At 50.5% G+C, this 19904-nt stretch overlaps 1 pseudogene; it reads right to left on the reverse strand.

Annotated features, from left to right (window-relative positions):
* Positions 1 to 458: 458 nt before the first annotated feature.
* LOC130381357 (isthmin-1-like) lies at positions 459 to 16854 on the reverse strand (annotated as a pseudogene).
* Positions 16855 to 19904: the final 3050 nt, after the last annotated feature.

Genomic DNA, 19904 nt, shown 5'->3' on the forward strand with positions numbered 1-19904 from the left:
AAAATACAACAGATATTTTCCCTTTAAATTGATATAAATGTTCCCTTTGTGACCGATACATCAAGATATAAAATTGGCAACATAAGGTGTTTGGTTGTTTTCCTTTTTAAAAAATCTTTGTTGTACATATTCTTATCAAAAAAACGGGTATTTAGCGTATTGCTATGGTTGAAGACAAGGTCTTTGCGGCCATGAAGGCTGCTGTAGGGACCATGGAGCTCTGCTGTCCCTAGGGGTCGCCAGGGGTCACCAGAGGTCACCAGGGGTCACCAGAGGTCACCAGGGGGTCACCAGGGGTCCCCTGTGCTGCTTAAAATAAAACCAAAAGACACCATGACACTTGTGTGGGTGCGCCCCATATTAAGATCAGCGATGTCGACGAATGTCTGAAACTGTTGATGGGGGAATGGATGGGGGGGGCGGGGCTTGGGGCATGGGGGGCGGGGCACGGGCGTCGGCTAGAACTCCGTGGCCTCCTCAAAACTGTCTGTAGTAGTCCTCGTCCTGGGGGTTCTCCGGGCACTTCTGCCCGTGTTGGGGGGCCGGGCCTGGTTTGTAGCGGCTCCAGTCGCCCTTGCAGATGATCCACGGCAGCACGTCCACCTTGTGGTGCAGGCTCGGCTGAGAACTCGGTGCTGATGAGGTTGGGCGCGCCCTCGCCCCTTGCGCGGTGTCACCAGCTTCATGGCGTCGTCGTAGCAACATGCTGCTGGGCGGCCAGCGTGGTGGACTCGAGCGTGAGCAGCGAGCGATGCAGTAGCGCGCCGTGGGCTTGTAGATCTCCAGCTTCTCCTTGGGCCCGCTGGCGTCCTTCCAGCGGAAGCGGCGGCGCGTGACGCCGTCGTGCACGTCGGCGGTGCTGTAGGCCACCTTCGGTGGGTAGGAGCAGGGCAGCTGGGCAGGTCCTCCGCCACCTTGGCCATGTACTTCTTCAGGAAGTCGCTGCGGCTAGTTCATCCAGCGCTCGCAGCTGTCCGTGTCTGAGGGTAGGGGGGAGGGTGAGGAGGAGAGGAAGGAGCGGAGGGTGGGGTGGAGGGTGGAGGAGGAGGGGGTGATGGGGCGGAGGGTGGAGGTTTGAGGGGGGGAGGATGGGAAGATAGGGGGAGGTGGGAGAAGGGTGGACATAGGAGGGTGGAGGGAGGGAGGGAGGGAGGAGGGTGGAGGTGAGGGAGGGAGGGGTGGAGGAGGGTGGAGGGAGGAGGGGTGAGGATATGAGGGGAAGAAGGTTAAGGGTAGAGGGGGGGCGGGAGACGGTGGAGGGAGAAGGGTGGAGGGAGAAGGGTGGATATAGGAGGTTGGAGGGTGGAGGATGGAGGAGGGAGGAGATTGGGTGGGGAGACAGATCGGAGGGGGGGGGAGGAGTTTGAAGGGTGGAGGGAGGATCAGGTACAGGATGTTAACATCGTCTTCTAAATCGTAAATACTACCCCAACCCCACTCACCCCATCACACATATACCCCAGTCCCGCCGAAAGAAACGGGCATACGGGATAGACGTGTTCCTTTTAAATAAATCTATATTTGGTATGGAGTATTATGCCTTCATGGACAGGACAAGACAGGAACGCTGGTGTGTCAAGAGAGGGGTAGTGAACCATTAGCGTCTGACGGCCAGACTAGGGCTGGGCGATTTTTCTCAGGTTTATATCGATTCATTTGCCATTTATTTTCTTCCTACGGTTTGTGAAATATGGCTGTAACCGAAAAAATCGCGATTTTAAACAAACAGTTCTAGACTCTTCCGATCTGTTTTCGCTGAATAGACTCCCCAGTATGTTAGCCTTCCTCTTCTCACTCTGTCCAGAACGCTTTTTCGCCGTCAACATCAGCCTCTGCACATCACATTCACCTCGCCCCGACTATGACTCTCGGGGGCGAGCCGGGGGTCGGAATTGAAACACTTTTCAGTTAACGTCTTTGCCAGAGATGACGTTATGTATACAAATAATTTCGTGATCAACAATCTCACATGTAGTGTTTCCGTAGTACAAGCAGGGTGTAGTCCTACGTGATACGCAGGTATACGCCGTATACCCATCTAGGAAACGCACCAGGACTTTGCGTATACCCACTATAAAAATATTGCACGGTATACGGTGATCAATCGTCTTTGTGGACAGATCTTTCCACTTCTGTGTTTATTTTTCGGACATCGGTTTGGTATAACTTGCACTAAAGATACTTTAAGCAGGGGAAGTTTATCTACCTACATTCACCATTCATAAATTCCCGCTGCGCGGCTCGCAGCTCTGCACTGTCTCTTGTTACGAAGCGCGAAGCTGCCCCTGCATCTCTGCACGTTAGTTAGTCAGGGCCGGAGCCCCTCCTCTCGCGTGTGCGTGCGTGCGTGCGTGCGTGCGTGCGGTGCGTGCGTGCGTGCGTGTGTGTGTCCCGGTCTCCCATATATTAATGTGTAACCACATAATAAGTAGTCAACAGAAGACACATTGTTTTATCCCACTGTATATCGCCTTGTTACTTTTAGATGAGAACCCCTGGCCTAGCCTTCAGACTGGGTGTCAGCTAGGGAATTTAAAAACAGGCATCCGTGGTTAGAGTGGAGGGAAAAAAAGTTATAGGTAAATGTCAGCCAACATACAGTTGGTATACACAATTTAAATTCATAATGTTAATCACTATTGCAAATGAGAGTATAGCTAATTCCATGGTCCATTTTTTAAGGGGGCAGTAATTTCACCACTTTTACACAATTAAATTACTGTTTGGTATGTTAGATAACAACAGTAAGAGCTCAAATTAGAGCAATCTGAAAGAGTGAAACATTAGTCTCTCTGTCATCTCCTTCTCATGCACTGGTTAGCCATGGAGTAAACAGTTCATTCATTATTCTGAGTAGAGTTTGTCCTTGTTTAGCATGTGCTATTGCTACTATAGATATACAAAGGACAACATGTCATTTTTGTGTTCTATTTGTTCATACTGTTATTAAAACCTGATAACCTACTCAGCTTTCCATGATTGTTGATAATCGTGATACTCTTAAATCAGCGGGTTGTAGGACCCCTGCATTGGTGAGTGTGGTGCGACACCCCATACGCGCCACACACGTACATGGGTTTCAATGGAATTTGTTTAGAGAAAAACAGAAAAAAATAAATCGAGGTTTAAATCGAAAATCGTCCATTAGTTAGAAAAAATCGAGATTTTATTTTTAGGGCCAAATCGCCCAGCCCTACGGCAGACGTTTGGCTGACACGCTTAGCGTCCTAGCTGCCCATCCTCATGCTCTCTGACACACTCTTCTGCTCTTCATCTGGACCAGGGGAAATGAAAGAGGAGCACGAGGGCCTTTTCAACCGGTGCTCTACACATGTCAACCCCGGCGCAGTAATGTGCCACCAGTCCTGGTATTAGTGGTTTACTTTAGGGAGAGCTGAACCATACGCAGATGGATTAACTGACAGGATCCGCAGGACCATCTGGGTGACAGTGTGTGTGTGTGTGTGTGTGTGTGTGTGTGTGTGTGTGTGTGTGTGTGTGTGTGTGTGTGTGTGTTTGGACCGTGATGTTAAATGAATCCAGCAGAGAGAGAGAGAGGGAGGGAGGGAGAGGGAGAGAGAGGGAGAGAGTCAGAGAGAGAGAGAGAGAGAGAGTCAGAGAAAAAGAAACAGAGAGAGAGAGAGGGAGAGTGAGAGAGAGAGATGGAGAGTGAGAGTGACAGAAAGAGAGAGGGGGAGTGAGAGAGGGAGAGGGAGAGAGAGAGAGAGAGAGAGACGGAGAGAAAGGAGAGAGGGAGAAAGAGAGCGAGCTAGAAAGCTAGATAGCTAGAGAAAGAGCGAGAGAGAGGGACAGGGAGAGAGAGAGAGAGATGAGAGATGAGCGAGAGCGGAGAGACATAAGCATCCTCACCAACGCCGAAGAGCTCCGTGGCGGTTGAACTCGTCCGTTCCAGCAGCAGGCTCACCTCAGTGGTGGCCGTTCTTGAAGGCGTCTTCGATGCCTGTCGGAAGAAAATGCAAGACGCACGCACACATGAGCGCTAAACGAAAACCAAACCAAAACAGAACCATCAGCTCCTGTTAGGAGAACGCGACGGTGGCGAGGGGGAAACCCGCCCCGCGGGGGTCCCGGGGCGGTGTCTTCCGTACCGGGGCAGTTGGGCATGTCGCAGGTGCGGGACTTCGGTGGCGGTGCAGGCGTAGCCGCAGGAGCGCGTCCTCTTCTGGTTGCCGTGGCCACAGCTCACGCTGCACGCTGCCCAGCTGCTCCAGTCGCCATCGCCGTCCAGGTAGTCTGACGGGAGAGAGAGGTTTACAGTTGGGTTATTAGTATTATTAGTATTATTTATGTGGATTTTAATCCATGAATGTGAGGTTATTCATATAGAATACATTATGGACTTGTGTTGGGATGAGGAGAGAGAGAGAGAGATAGAGAATGTGCGAGAGAGTGCGATAGAGAGTGAGAGAGAGAGTGCGAGAGAGAGAGAGAGAGTGGGGGGAGAGCGAGAGAGAGTGAGAGAGAGAGGAGACGGAGAGCAAGACAGAGAGAAGAGACGGAGCGAAAGAGAGTGAGAGAGGGGAACGTGGCGAAGATTGAACTTTTAGCTCTCTTCTAGCTTATTAAGCTTGTACAAGATTATTCATATTATCCTATTCCATTCAAAATATATTTTTGAAGGGGAGCAAATGGATTCCAGATCTTTCATGTTTTCATAAAATGTAATTTCTAGCTAGAGAGTAAGAAAGGGAGAGAATGAAAGAGAGCATGGATGAGGAGGTGAATGAGGAAGGGGAGAATTAGAGTAAGGAAATTAGAGAGAGAATCAGAGAGAATGATAAAGAGAGAGAAAGAAATGAGACAGAGAGGGACTGAAGGAGAGAGGGAGACAGAACGAGAGAGGGGGAGAGGAATGGGAGAGAGTGCTTTGATGTGGGCCACATGGTCCTCTTACACAGGCCTGTTAGCATGCCACACTAATAATCAGGGGCAAAGGGAGCAGGGGGGAGAGGTGGGAGGCAGGGGGGGGGGGGGGGGGGGGGGTGAGGAGGGAGGGGGGTAAGCCTCAAAGTTTCCTTTGACTTTGACCTCTCGAACCAGATACCAGCCAGGCCCGCGTCCAGACATATGTTCACATGTGCATGTGCCAAGTGCATGTGGGTGTGCGTCTGTGTGTGTGTGTGCACTTTGACCCCGAACTAAATGATTCTGCATCTGCGTTTGTGTGTGTCTGTGTTTGTGTATATATCTTTGTGTGCATATATATATAAATGTGTGTATGTGTCTGTATATATATAAATGTTTATGTGTGTGTCTGCGTTTGCATGTATATATATGTATGTGTGTGTGTGTGTGTGTGGGTGTCTGTGTGCGTGTGCGCTCGTATGTATATGTGTGTGTGTGTGTGTGTGTGTGTGTGTGTGTTTTTAATGTTATCTCCACTCGATGGATGGAACCACCAGGAAGCATTTTGCAGATTCCATCCGAACGCAGCGGAGATCAAACAGGTTACAACTGGTAGGCTGCCTTCACCGAGACATTCCCTCCATCGCGTGGTTCCATGTGTGGACACCTGAGTCCCTCTGCATGGCACATGGCTGCCTTCGCTTTGGCATCCACACGCACACACGCACACACGCACACACACACACACACACACGCGCGCGCACGTACACGCGCCCACACGCAAGCCATCATTCCTGCGCTTGATTGATAGCTGTTGAAAGATTCAATGGGAAATGGCCAGAATTCCTCCGCTGCCTTGGGGATTAACATTGGGCAGAACAATCGCAATCGCAGGTCCTCACTGACACAAGCACGGCACAGCCACGATCCTTATCAGCACAAGACAATGACTGAATGCAGACGGACGCCCCCACCTCCACCCCTCCTCCTCGCTCTCCTCCCCCCCCCACACCCAACCAGCCACCAGCACATGTATCTGCCACTCATTATGGGTCATTACGGGGCTGGATCCAGGGCAGACAGCCATCAGTAGATGGCAGTGCAGCAGCCCGTTCCGCCTGCCCTGCTACCCATTACGACCGCCTGCCGTCGCAGAGGTCCTAACAGGAGCTCCATCACACCCATGTCGGCCTGCAGCCCACCTATTAGCCCCCCCCCCCCTACAAAACAAACGCCACATGTCCTTGTGAGTGTGCGCGGTGCGGGTGTGTTTAGAGGATGACAGCTCCCAAACCTCCCAATCCAAAGCTTGGTCCATTAGAACCATGGGAGCATGGAACACATCTATTTTTTTTCCAGAGCCCCGCTCGTACGGGCCGGAAACACGGCCGACTGCGTGACGCCCTACCCGCAGCGGTTAGCCCGGCGTGGTAGCGGACCCGGTTTTGGTAGGGTTTGGAAAACGAGAAAGCAAACAACGCTCGCATGGTTGGGAGTCCCGTAACTCGTACCCCCCCACCAGCGGCGCGGCGCACATTTCCTCCTTCCTTCAGCGACATGTTGGTTTTGGGGCATTGTGCTTTCGGCACGGGAGGGGCGGGGAGGATAAGGGAAGGCGAGAGAGAGAGGGAGAACGACGTTGTTGGGATCCTCCATTTATCTGTGGTGTTCTGTGCTCCGCGGAGAGGTTTTTTCGTGGAGGAAGTATGGCGACAGTGCACGGTGTTGTGCTGTCCTGTGTTACTACTGGGCTGCGTTCCTACTGGGAACTGTGTGACTTTGATGTTGCGGGGCACCGGAGAGGAGAGGGAGAAGAGAGAGAGAGAGAGGATGAGGAGAGAGAGAGAGAGAGAGACGCGTAGCCGTAGCCCTTGCCGCCGCCGTGGAGAACTTGCTCTCTCGTAAATAAAAAAAAAAGGTGGGGGAAAAAAGTGTTAAGGCTTTCAATCAAGGGGGGGGCTCGCGCTAGGGCTGGCCCAGGACGGCCGTGCTTATTATGGTGACAGCTTAAATTCAGCAAATCTTGCAAATTACAGATTGGGCATGGGACCCGTCACCCGAGCCATCTGTGGAGAGCCTGGGTCCGGCCACTGGGTGCTGCCGGCCGGCTGGGCTCCTGCCACCCGCTGGGCCGCTGAGAACCGTGAAGGCATGCCACGCACACACCGTTGTACTGCACACATCACACACACACACCCACACACAACACACACACTCCGTGTACTTGCACACTCACACACACACACACCGAACCCGCACACAACACACACACACACACACACACAAAAAACACACACACACACACACACACCGTGAAGTGTACACACATACACAAACTCACACACACACACACACAACACAAACACACACACACCACACACACACACACACACACACACACACACACACACCACATCACACACCACACACACACCGTGTAGTGTACACACACACACAAAAACCAACACACACACACACACACACACACAAACACACACACACACATACCGTGTAGTGTACACACATACACAAAACCACACACACACACACGCACAAACACACACACACGCACAAAAACATATACATACGATAACACATACACAAAACCACACACACACACACACACACACAACACACACCACACACACACGTGTAGTGTACACACACGTACGCACGAACACTCAGAGACACTTATATGCACATACACACACACACTTGCTTACACACACAAAAACAAAAAAGCACACAACATAAGGCGTACACCATGGGCACCAACATATACAGACACAAAAAGACAGCTTTTCCCGTGCTCACCATATTCGGCCTGAGCCTTAGCCGCCTCCTCCTCTCTCCTCCTCCCTCCTCCTCCTCCTCCTCCTCCTCCTCCTCCTCCTCCTCCACCCCCTCCTCCTCCTCCTCCTCCTCCTCCGGTGCCAGCTCGCCTGTCCCAGTCTCCAGCGGACGGAGGAAGTTACTGTCCTCTGCGTTGGCCCCGAAGCCGGGTCCTGCTCTCTGCTCCTCCTCCTCCTCGCGGGGTCTCCTCACGGGGAGGTGGAGGAGGAGGAGGTGTGCGGCCACCAGTTCTCCAGTTGGGGGAGGGCCAGCCGGGCTTGCTCTCCTTGCGGAGGCCCTTCTCGGGCTCCTGGCTCTCCAGGCCGTCCACCACCACTCGATGGTCACCTGGCAACGAGGAGACCGGCCAGCGGTCCCTTAGGGGAACTGAGATCGACCAATGACAGCGACAGAGACTCAATCTGTTGTCAACGATGAGTATCAAGGCGCTGATAGCAAAACTCACGTCATTTATCGAGTCCAGACTATGCTAACAATGTAGGTTTGATGCAAAAAAAATTGCATTTGCTTAAAAAGGAGACCACACTTACATAGCATACTGCACATAGACCCTATAATTAAAAAGAAACGTATGCTCTACAGTTATACAGATTAGCTGTCTTGAATGGAAACCTTTTATATTGCATTCGATGGACCATCAAAACCAACCAAATTATCAGTTCAAGTCTACATTGTCTCAGTGATGGTGCCGGCTCCAAATCCACCCACTATGGACTAAAGGACAAGGAATTGGTGACCAGAGTGAAAAAGCGTACCCCCGTGTCCATCCATACAGGGTGAAAGGGTCTCAAACGAACCGTCTCTTTGCCGACAGAGCAGCAACAGCCAATCTGCTTGTTTTAGGGTGACAACGCTTCTGATCTCACTCTCCAGATCCCCCCCCCCCCCCCCCCCCCGCCCCCCCCGCCCCCCCCGCAGCCTAACACATGTGCCTTGCAGATGAGCGGGGGTGGCTGCATGGGGTGTGCCCAGCCACCCCCCCCCCCCCCCCCCCCCTGCCCGTTCGCCCCACCTCTCTCCACCTAAACACAGAGTTCAAAGGGCTGCTCCAGACCATGAAAGCCAGATGAATCCGAGGATCAAAGGCCCCCCCCCCCCCCCCCCCAAGCCACCCTTCCACCCCATCTCCACCAATCCACCCACCCACCCTCAACCCTTCTCCCACACCCTCACCCTCTCTCTCTCTCTCTCTCTCTCCCTTTCTCTCTTGCTCGCCGGGCTCACTTTTCCCACATCTTGAGATGTTAATACACTTTGTTCGTGGCTGGGGTTTAGTGGAGGGATGCTCTCAGGGACGGGAGGGACGGGAGGGACCTCCCCTCCGCTCTCCCCCCCCCCCGGCTGGATTAGACAGCGGAATGATTTAAACATGGCAGCGCTTCAGGTCCCCGCCATCTGCACACCCAGGGACTTACGGGGCGAGAGGGCCCCCGCCGCCAGCGCCGCAACATTAACATAAGCCGCCGTGGGGTCGCCCGGTGGAGAAGCCAGGGGCGGCGGAGCGGAGGAAGGAGCGAGGGGCCGGTGGAGTAAGAGAGCGAGGGCCGGTGTGGAGAGATTGTGAGGGGCCGGTGGAGAGGATGAGCGAGGGGCCGGTGTGAAGGAGGCGAGGGGCCGGTGGAGAGAGCGAGGGGCCGGGGAGAGAGCGAGGGGCCGGTGGAGAGCGAGGTCGTCGCAGGCCAGGGCTCGGTCCCGCCTTTTCAGCTGTCATAATGATGGGACGGAGATCTGACCTCGAGACCTGTCTGTCTTAAGCTTCACCTCCCAGCCAGCGGTGTTTATGTTCGGGGCGAGAGAGACGGGGGAGGCAAGGGGGGTGAGAAGGAGAGAGAGAGAGAGGTGAGGAGACGGGGAGAGGAGATGAGAGAGACGAGAGAGGAAGAGAGGGAGGAGAGAGACTGAGAGCAGAGAGAGAGAGGAGATTGAGGTTGGAGAGAGAGAGGAGGAGAGAGAGAGAGAGAGAGAGGACACACGACCGGACAGAGAGAGAGAGAAGAGAGAGAGAGAGAGCCGGAGAGGGAGAATGAGAGGGGGAGCGATCGATAATGAGAGGGTGAAGAAGAGAGCGAGGAGAGAGAGACAGAATGAGGGACAGAGCTGAGAGCGAGGGACAGAGAGAGTATGCGAGGGGGGAAGAGAGACACAGGGATAAGAGAGAGAGAGAGAGACAATTAGAGGGAGGGTGCTTGAGAGGAGAACAAGAGGGGAGCTCCGGGTGCGAGGGGATGAACAGGGGGTAGTGATGTGCACCAGGCTGTCCTGTCCCCCTTTCCGTTGCTCTTCCTGTCGGTGTGCTTGAGTAGCCAAGTCTCCCGTCCAGGGAAGGACTGAGGAGCACTCATGCAGGTGCTGACACATTAGAGAACGCATTAGCATGTAGACGCGCTAAGACACACAACCACACACCACACACACACACACACACACACACACACACACACCTCACACCACGTACACACACCACACACCACACCCACACCACACACACCACATACCACACATGCACAGGACACAAACACAATGCACAGACACACACACGCACCACACACACACATCACACACACACACACCACACACAACACACCACACACACACACACACACACACACGTTTCAACTAAATCAGTTTCCCATCAACAGTAGCACCAGCGGAGGCTCTGAGGCGCAGGGGGCCAGCAGCACGTACCTGTATGTTGGGTTCTGTCCGTTGATGTCGGCCTTGGAGAGGGTCGGGGAAGTTGTGCAGGTCCAGGAGGAAGGCCCCGGGGCCGTCGTGCTGCAGGCCGCCCCCGGACCCCCGGGACCAGGGGAGGGTGGAGGGCCGGCGGGCGGAGCGGTGCTCCGTGCCGGGCCTCCGGTTCTCAGGGGCCAGGTGGGCGGAGGTGGAGCCGCTCTTTGCATTGATGTTGTTCTGTAGGGACGGAGGCATGGAAGGTGAGGGTTGTTCGATTTGAGACATAGATTCATTTTTTTTTTTTTTTCGTATTTAGTTTTCATTTTTTTTATGAATAGTTATAGAATAAGCACAGTATCTCAGCAGATATTGGTAGCCTACTCTCTCAGGGGTATTGCCTATTTTTTTTTAGTCTTTACCACAAAGACTGGAGTTCTGGTTCCTTTATACTGTCGAAAAGAAGAAAAGACGCTCAGCTCCGAAAGATTTTGTACTTGATGTTGATATTGTTAATAATGTCATGTTGTCTCAGTTCAATCAGGAGAATCTGGAAATGACGGCAACGTTTGTGAGTATTCTATTCACAGAGGCTTTAAACCAGCTACGAAAGCATAGTCTACATCTAGGATAAATTGATGTTTGCGTGTTTATCATTTCAAACTGTCAGAAGACGCTTCTCCCCTTCACCATGGCATTACGCGCAAGACGCATATAGCATGTGTTTGCTTCGGTCTGGGAAAACAGGGGACTGAGCTTCCTTTATGTCTGGTGCCGGGGCTATATACAGAAACTAAGCAAACATTGCAAAATAATTGGTTCTGGCCTTCTGGGTTGAACCAAAAAAACTGTTGCCTGACAGGTGTTCAAATCCATCCAGTCGACGACGGCATATGTCTGCTGTCACGTGTGCAGGCACAAAGGGCCAATTACTCCCTGCGTTGGACAGACAGAATAAGTAGCCGGCAATCATCCATTCCGGAGTGGCAGAAAATAAGATCAAAGGTAGCCATCAATCTCGCTCTTTATTTTATTTTCTCTCTCTCTCCTTTCGTCTTCCCCTGTGTTTTTGTGGCCAGCGAGGACGCGGTCGCCTGTTGCAGACAAAGTGTCAGCACGGCCGCATTGTGGTCCGGCACAAAAGCCCCCCCAGCGGAGCTGTTTGTGCCCGGCCAAGGCGCACCCTGGGACAGTACGAGCCGTTTAAATGAGCGTCAGGGCCCCGTGTGGAGGGTTATGAATGTAGGAGCAGTCTGGATGCAGCGGGGGCTGAGAGCCAGATGAGACCATCCCGCCGCGTAGGCTTAGTGCACCGGCGGCCGGTTGAAAATGTGCAGAGTTGAAATACTAATTGCGTTCCAACATCACGTTTTCGCCGAATTATCGCTGCGCGGTAATCACACATAAGCATAATAGGGCCGTTTTTGAATGACCACGAGAGAAATCTGTAAAGCTTTAGGAGGCAGTAAAGCTGATATGCAGAGTCGTAAAAATCCAAACGCAAGGGAGGATTATGATTTTTGGGAAATATAGATTCCATCCTATCATCGTGACCGCAAGGACCATTTCCTGACTGACCGAGACCAATGCATTAAACATGGTCAGCGTGCTGGGAAGGCGAAGGTCATTTCAACACTTGGTTTGCGCTGCGGTTCTCCAATAATTATCAGAACATTGCAAGAATACTTTCATCACAATTACTGCTGGAGACACTTTTACTTCCGCTGATATATCTCAGCGAAAGGTCAGGAGTCCCTCTCATAATAATGGCCATTTTATACATTCCAAAAATTATTTTAATGCTATTCACTACTAATATTCTTACAAAGTATATGGAAGAAGCTCAATATATAGTAATATACATGTTTCACATTTGAAATGCTTTTTTTTTTTGCTCTGGTTTATTGTAAAATCCCAAATTTACCATTCACGTCACAAAAAAATGCGTCTGATTTAGAGGAACTTCTGACTGTCAGAGTCCATTTCTGTGCTGGGGCATCGTACAGTGTGACTTGTTGGAACCAGAAACAAGTCTGCTTGTCTGTGCCACCAGAATATCTAATTCCACTAACACTGCCGGTCCAGGGGCGCACAACGCTTATGTTCGCCTTGGCTGAGGACGGCGTCTACACTCCTCCAGCGCCTCCCCAGCAGAAACACCCTACATGGATGGGATCCAAAGCCCCATCGCTGCTACACAGAAGACAAGTATGGACAGCCTGTAGGGATGCCAGTGCATTGCCGGGTAACATAAACCAAAGCAGACAAGAAGCAAATCCATGCAAGCTCTGCACAGACAGGCTTGGGTCTGAGTAGAGCAAAGAGGAGGCAGTGGACATGGAGATTAACGATTCCCACAAATCAGACTGTAGATGAATATCTAAAGCAGACAGCAGACCGGCTCAAATCTGGATGGAAACAGACGTTTCACTGGGTATCGCTTTTGCTCTGGTATACATCGTTGATAAAGTGTTATCTAATCAAATCTTATCACAATAAATCATGGGTTTCATGTTTTACTTTTTGACCGTTTCCTGACCTTTATTACATACTATGTACATCAAAACCCTTAACTCCTGTTTGCGATCGTGTATTTACTGTGCATCTACCCAATAATACAACACTAAATCAGACTTTCGTGAAAAAGACAACAAAGCAACAGTCCACAAGATAAGGTTGTCCCTTTAAGTAACACATCTAAAAACAAAGTCAGTCACATTCTCTAGTCTAGGAGACCAAACTCTGCGACTCTACGTAGCTGAATGATTCATCCGAAAAGCAACACACTAATTGTAATGTGTAACCTCCGCGATAACCCGTCTAAATGACAGGCTCTTTCAGGGCTCGCGTTCTCCTCAGATCAGGACTTCTCCTGCAGGGAGAAGCCAGGACGCGCTTTAATTGCAGATCACAAGTGACCTCGGTTCATCCCGGGCCTCCCAGGGTGTCTGCAGTGCACACATGCTGGAAGGAGCCATGAATGAACCCTGTGTGTGTGTGCACAGGGGCACATGCACGCACTCACACAACCCCCCCGCCCCTGTTTCACTTGTGTGTGAGCGCTGCTTAAAAGAGCATGACTCCATTTTCAATCGGGAGACACTCAGGGGGGCTTCTGCCCCATGGGAGTCGGGCAGGAAATGAAGGCAGTGCACATTGTGCCACTCGCCTTTCAACACCGCCCTGAGGTGGAGGAGACAAACTGTCCTCACCCTGTCACACGCTGGCTGACTAGGTCGTGCGTCTCGGGGTCGACTTTATGGCCCCCTCTGTGTTGGACTCTGTTCACACGCGGCCATAAGGCTAGCCGTTAGTTAAGAAGGATGTTTAAATGATGTATGTAAGGCGGGATTCATAAGGACCACAGTTTTGTTTGTTTGACAAAAAAAAAATGGACGGATGGCTTTTTGAAATAGCTGACAGTCAGTGTTCTCCCCGCCGTTAAATCACAGGAACTTTAATGGCCATAAACTGTAAAGTGAAACCGGCTTTTTGTCTCGCCAATAATACCGGCCACGCTGCCATTGTGTCTCCGACCGGGAGTTTTACTTCCTCCAGCTACAGGTGCATGCAGCCGGATCCTGTTATTTGTGTTTCGCTCAATGGCATCTAAAACATGACACCTTGGGGGGGGGGGGGGGGGGCTGCAATGGGACCGCCCGGCCGTGACCGCGCCGACCGGCAGATGATGACATCATCCCCAGGACGAGGAAAAAACCAGTGGGGCGATACGGCAGGGCCTGCTCTGAAAACCCCATTCATCTGCAGGTAACCAATCGGGGACGGTCTCGGGGCAGGGCGGTGTGTTGTGGGGATACGCTCCTTCTACTTCTAACAGGGAGAGATTCGAATCCTGAGCCAAGATCTCGGGTGTTTGAAACAGGCCATATGTGCTTGTTTAACTTCAACGGCGGACTCTCCAAAGAATCGTCTCGCCTCCCCTCTCCCTCTCCTGTCTCCTCGACCTGCCGTTTGGAGAAAACGTTTTGGCTGTGTGACAAATATCTTAGAAATTCCTTGAATATCCCCCCCCCCCCCCCCCGCACGACCATGCAATTCAATGTAACACAGGCCTGCCGTCTCGCACACAATAAGATGATCGACGGTGATGAAAACGTGCAGAACAGAGATACCACATTGGCCTGTCCTCGTTTGTGGTGTGAAAATCCCTTTCCTCACCAATCCCTTCGTTGTGGTGAGGCAAACGTGAGGGAGACCAATCCGAATCCTCCCGGCGGACATACATATATCTCCTTGACGTCGTGCTACAGAGAGGGCAGTGAAGCAGCCCCACTCGTCCGGTAGCAGCACTAAAATACGTTAAAAAAGCAGCCTTTGGGGTGCTTAACACTGTCTGAATGCAGCCAGTGGGTCTAGGGGCCCATCATAACCTTTGGGTTGAGTGTTTGGGGGCCCCACTGGAGTTGGTGGGTCGTTTCTCAGATCTTTAGTAAAGGTCGGTTCAATTATCTATTCCGTCGGTCTGAGAGGGTGAGGACGATGAGATGGTGTCATATACCGTACACACAACCACGTGGCGAAATGCTGCATGGAAATACCGTTGTGGTGGGCTTTTACAAGGAACATGCCAAAACGTTAAGTTGTGTTACTTAGACCAGGATTTAAAAAAAATGCTGTATTCTTACATTGGCATGAAAAAGCACCAACAGCATTTTACTCCAAATGTTTGTTCTTTCCAGAATCACTGTACTCTGCGATAAAGTAGTTCAGGATAGTCTGATTATATTGTAAACAGTCTGAGAATACAGAGAACAGTAAGGATGCGGAGAGCAGTCTGAGAACAGCCTGAGGATATGGAGGGGAACAGTGAGAACATGAGAGATATCTAAAGAAGTGAGGAGCTGGACAGAGGGAATCAGGAGATGCTGAACCCATGGAGGCCCTAACTTGAGTAGATCGAGGGGGGGGGGGGGGGGGGGGAGTAAAGCTCTGGCCCTCTTTGCTGCCTTGTCAGGAAACCCCTAGAATGACGGTGATGAGTCTCTGATGACAGAGAAGAGCCCCTGGCTAATGTTTAACCCTAAACAATGGTATCTCAGGGCTGGGCTTAGGCATGGGGGGGGGGGGGGGGAGACCCTCTCTGACCCGGCCTCCCCTTCCATTCCCTCTTGTGTCCCACCACCGTTCCCAGGAGGCACTTTAGACCACATCCTTGTATGTCAACAACCCCCATAGACTCAGAGGCACCCCCAGGCCACAGGGGCTTTAAGTTACCTGCGGGGCCAGAGGCATAGATTGGCACTTTCATCAAACCCATCTGTGACCATCTAGCCCCCCCTTCCATTATCTCCCTTCAGATCACCAGACCCACGGTGTATTTCACCTCTCCTTTTGAAGTTTATCTCCTGGAACCGCAAGGAGCACTGTTAAGCAATCTAAGGTGAAAAAGTAAGAAGGTTAGATGAGATTGTTCAATATCCTCCCCGCTCCTCGCACTCACCTCTGTCAGCAAAGCGCCCTGGTCCAGCCTCAGCGTTGCATTCGCCTGCGGCAGAGGGCTGCTCCGTGACACCGTTATGTGCAAGGTAAGGAGGAGTAGTCCCAGGAGCAGCAGGAGTTCCGCCGCCAGCCGAACCATCCTCTTAACGCGGGCGCTCTTCGGACTGCTCTGCGGTGTGACAGCCAGAGCTCCAGCGTCGCTTCCAGACGCAGAGACCCCGATCTCCGGATCCGCCGGGGAACAGGAGCCGCAACACCACTTAGGAGCCACTTCGGGAATCACAATTACAAAGACGAAGAAAAGGAGAGGGAAGTAACCTAGTATTCAGAACGCACTCTCATGTACTTGGGATCCAGCTGGTTACAATGCTGGTTTAACTTGATTCAAAGAGATATTGTAACTTGTCGAGCCTCAAGCTATTTCTGATACTCGTAGATCATTTGAAGTTGTCTGGTCGGATGTTATTTTTTTTTTTTCAAATAAAGTTTGTTTGTGTGTTGGTTGAAGTAATCAACAAGTGGAGTGCGCCAGCGATCACCCAGGTCCAGGGTCGAGGCGGTGTGGCTGCAGCGGGACGGTCGAAGCGCACTGCGTAATCACCGCTCTGGTCTCAGTCCAGAGATTTAGATTCCCAGTTGTCCCGTAGCGTCCCCTTCACATTCTTGGATTCATAAGTGATTATTCCTCGTTTCCATGGTGCACCTTCCCGTTACACATGTTTCTTTTCTAATCCACATGATGGAAGTGTACATCGCGAAACGTAAAAAAAGGACCAAAGTTGGGATACCTTGCGAAAACAATTACGCAGCAACACAATATGAGTCCCAACTTGTAGCAGCCCTCGCTCTATCCCTTCAGAGGCAGCAGTGCTGATCCATTTAGCTGCAAACAAGAAATAGTGTCAGTATCCAGCGAGGTCAGCCTGGGTTTTAGAGGAGTGCTGCCGGGGGGGAACGTAATCACAGCACATTAAACCAGGCTCTGTGAGGAGGGCACACACGCTGTTCCTGTTGTGCGCTCTTTAGACTCGCTTTTATACGCCCCTCTGTTGCTCTGCTGTCAAGACGCCCTCCCCCTATTTAACCCCTTCGGGCCCCAGAAACCCACCGGACACACCAGAGATGCCCATTCCCCAAGGCTCGGGTGACTTGTGTGTGGTTGACCCTGAATTCATTTTCGTCACCCAATGAGATCAAAAGCACATGTAAGGGTGAATAAAGTGGTGCTTAGGTTCACAGTGTCGCATGCAGGCCTTCTGGTCTGCCCATCTTAACGCAGAAGGAAACTGAAGCACAACAAAAAATAAGACAATGCGCAAAGCGGGTGCGCATTGAGGCCCTCTACAGGAGGAGCCCGTTGTGTTGTTGGTGTATTATATTCTATAATCTATAACCTCTTGGGTCGACCATGATGGGTCCCTTTTACTCACGACCACCATTCGCCCCAGACCAAAGCACGGTATGTGTGAGCCTTACCGGGGGTTTGGTCATCATGCCTCCCCGAACACCCTCCGACCGCCGGGCGCAGCGGGACAAACGGGGCGGAAGCGGGTCATTGTAAACTTCAAAGGGCCGCTCGCACATAAACACATTATGCGTCAATGAGGTCGCTTTTGAAGTTCCTCAGACGCATGTTTGTATATTGTATTTCCCTGATAGCATATGATAAGGATTATTGATTAATTGTATTCAGATTATAGCATATGATAAGGATTATCGATTAATTGTGTTTTCTAATCTTAATTGGTTATAACGATAGGGGGTGAATATAGACGCTTTTAAACGTGATCCTTTCTTCAAAAAGATTGTACTCTAGGCCCTAAAGAGCGTAGGCTCGTTGAAATGTAAATCATACATTTGTTTTGCATTCTTCTTCAGAAACCGTCGTCCCATCAAACACTGAGGAACGGGCTCCTTAAACAATACCAGCTTCTTGCAAATCAGCATAGTTCAAATGATACCCATGGAGCGGATATTCTGCTGTCTTCACTTGGTCTCTGAACAAAGATCATCTGTCTCTGGAAAACGTTATTCACATCACAACAAGTGGAGTTTTAGTGTATTTTGTTTTATATTCATTGTCATATAATTCAGTCTATTTAGTTTGATGGACAATAAAACGCATAAAGCCTGTTATCCATTCACTTACTCTGATGCCAGCACTCTCCCTTGCTCACACAGACACGGCCCATTGATCAGGAGATGAGCTGCATATCGCGTGTCAATTTTAATAGACTCCATTGAAAATGGATTCGGTCCATCCCAATAAGGCAACCAAATAAAAACGAATTGAACGTGACAGATTTTTACTATCAAAATGGACATAAGGCGTTGCTTGATATGTTGCTATTCCCTACCCATCTCCATGTTGTTAGTGTGTCCTCCTCCTCACTCTGAATACACAAACACAGCCGCCTCCCCATGGAGCCGAACGAGTGCCGCCTAGACCCGTTCTGACACCGGGACAAACCCATTCATCATCCACCCTTCGTTTCTCCACGGAGCCCATCACACAAACACCCCATGCCAATATAATTTAAAGTTCAGCGCTAATTGCTAGGTTAGGCGTGTTGGCTCAGGTGACTCATAGTCCCAGAATGCTTCCATCCAGACACATTTTGCAGGTGAGACTGGGAATAGCACCAAAACGCCGATAATTAAGTTTTTGGAGCAGGCAAAATCATTATCAGTTTGGTCACAAAAACAAGCCAAGACACATTTTTCTTTGGTTTCATTTTTAGCACAGTTGATTTTTTTTACAGCATGTCAAGGAAGTGATTGCATTTGTGATTAATGATTGTCTTTGCTAAAACATGAGCGGAGGCAATATTTTAGATGGATGATACAGCTGATGCTAATGGCATGGCCTAGCAGCGATAACTTCAGTCCAACAATAGACCGGTTCCACAGAGGCATCATATAAACACAGGTGTCCCTCATAACACTAATTATGTCTTTCTTCTTACTATGTACCAAGGCACTACCCAGTAGACGGAAACTATTGAAGATATCGCACATGGACAATGTGCCCTGATACATGAAGGCAGCAGAACTATAACTAGTGTGCCACCTGTGTTAAAAAAAAGGGTCTATCCTTGGGCTTAATGATGGATTGGATTCAGCAACAGTCATCATCATGGCTTTGAGTTAAAGGGGTGATATTACGCCACTAGGGGGACACTCCCACTTGTGAAGTCACTAAAACAGAGGAAAAGGCAGATTTTAAAAGGCTGGTGATGGCTTATCACAGTCACAGTCACTGGTAGCATAATATCACCTCGTTAAACAAGCATCATTCAGGTCTCCAGCACTGCACAGTTGAGACTGGGGATATCCAACACAAAATGTTCATATATACACATCTTTCACGATGAAAAATCAAACGGTATAGTATACAATGGTTCATTTATTGCGTTGTTTGCTGAGATTTTTCAAACATTGGTGTATGCTACAAACGTGAACCTTCTCTTGTAATCATCGTCTCGCTACAATAATAAAAAATTAAAAGTTTACAGACTCCAACCCATGACACATATTAGAAAGGTACATATTTAAATCGAGATGAATTTGTCCAACGGACACAACCCACCCCAAGAGATTCCTCTGCCTCGCAACATTCTCACCTCAAAGACAAATGCAAAAATATTTTCATTTTGTCTGATGTCAAAAAATATCTTTTAAAGACAATTTTTTGGGGTGAACAAAAATATATACATATACATCTCAAGAGGCATATAAAGCAGCTGCCATATATTACGCCTCTATCGTGGCATGGCGTACAGAAGTAATACACTGTATTGCCAGATTGTGGGGCCCCCCCTGTCTGCGTCGGGGGCCCTCAGAGGCCCCGACCGTGTGTGTGTGTGTGTGTGTGAAGGAGGAGCCGCATGTCCGGCCCTGCCACCGACATCAACTGTCGAGCTCAAAGTCTGTCTCGTTGAAGAGCACGGGCCGCGGGGAGATCTTTCGTCGGGAGAACTTCAAACACAGGTCATCGCCGACCTCGTTCAGGTGGTGCAGGACCTGGAACACAAGGCCTTGGTGTGAGGGAACAA

This window comes from Gadus chalcogrammus, chromosome 1, assembly GCF_026213295.1.
Source record: "Gadus chalcogrammus isolate NIFS_2021 chromosome 1, NIFS_Gcha_1.0, whole genome shotgun sequence".
Taxonomy (NCBI): domain Eukaryota; kingdom Metazoa; phylum Chordata; class Actinopteri; order Gadiformes; family Gadidae; genus Gadus; species Gadus chalcogrammus.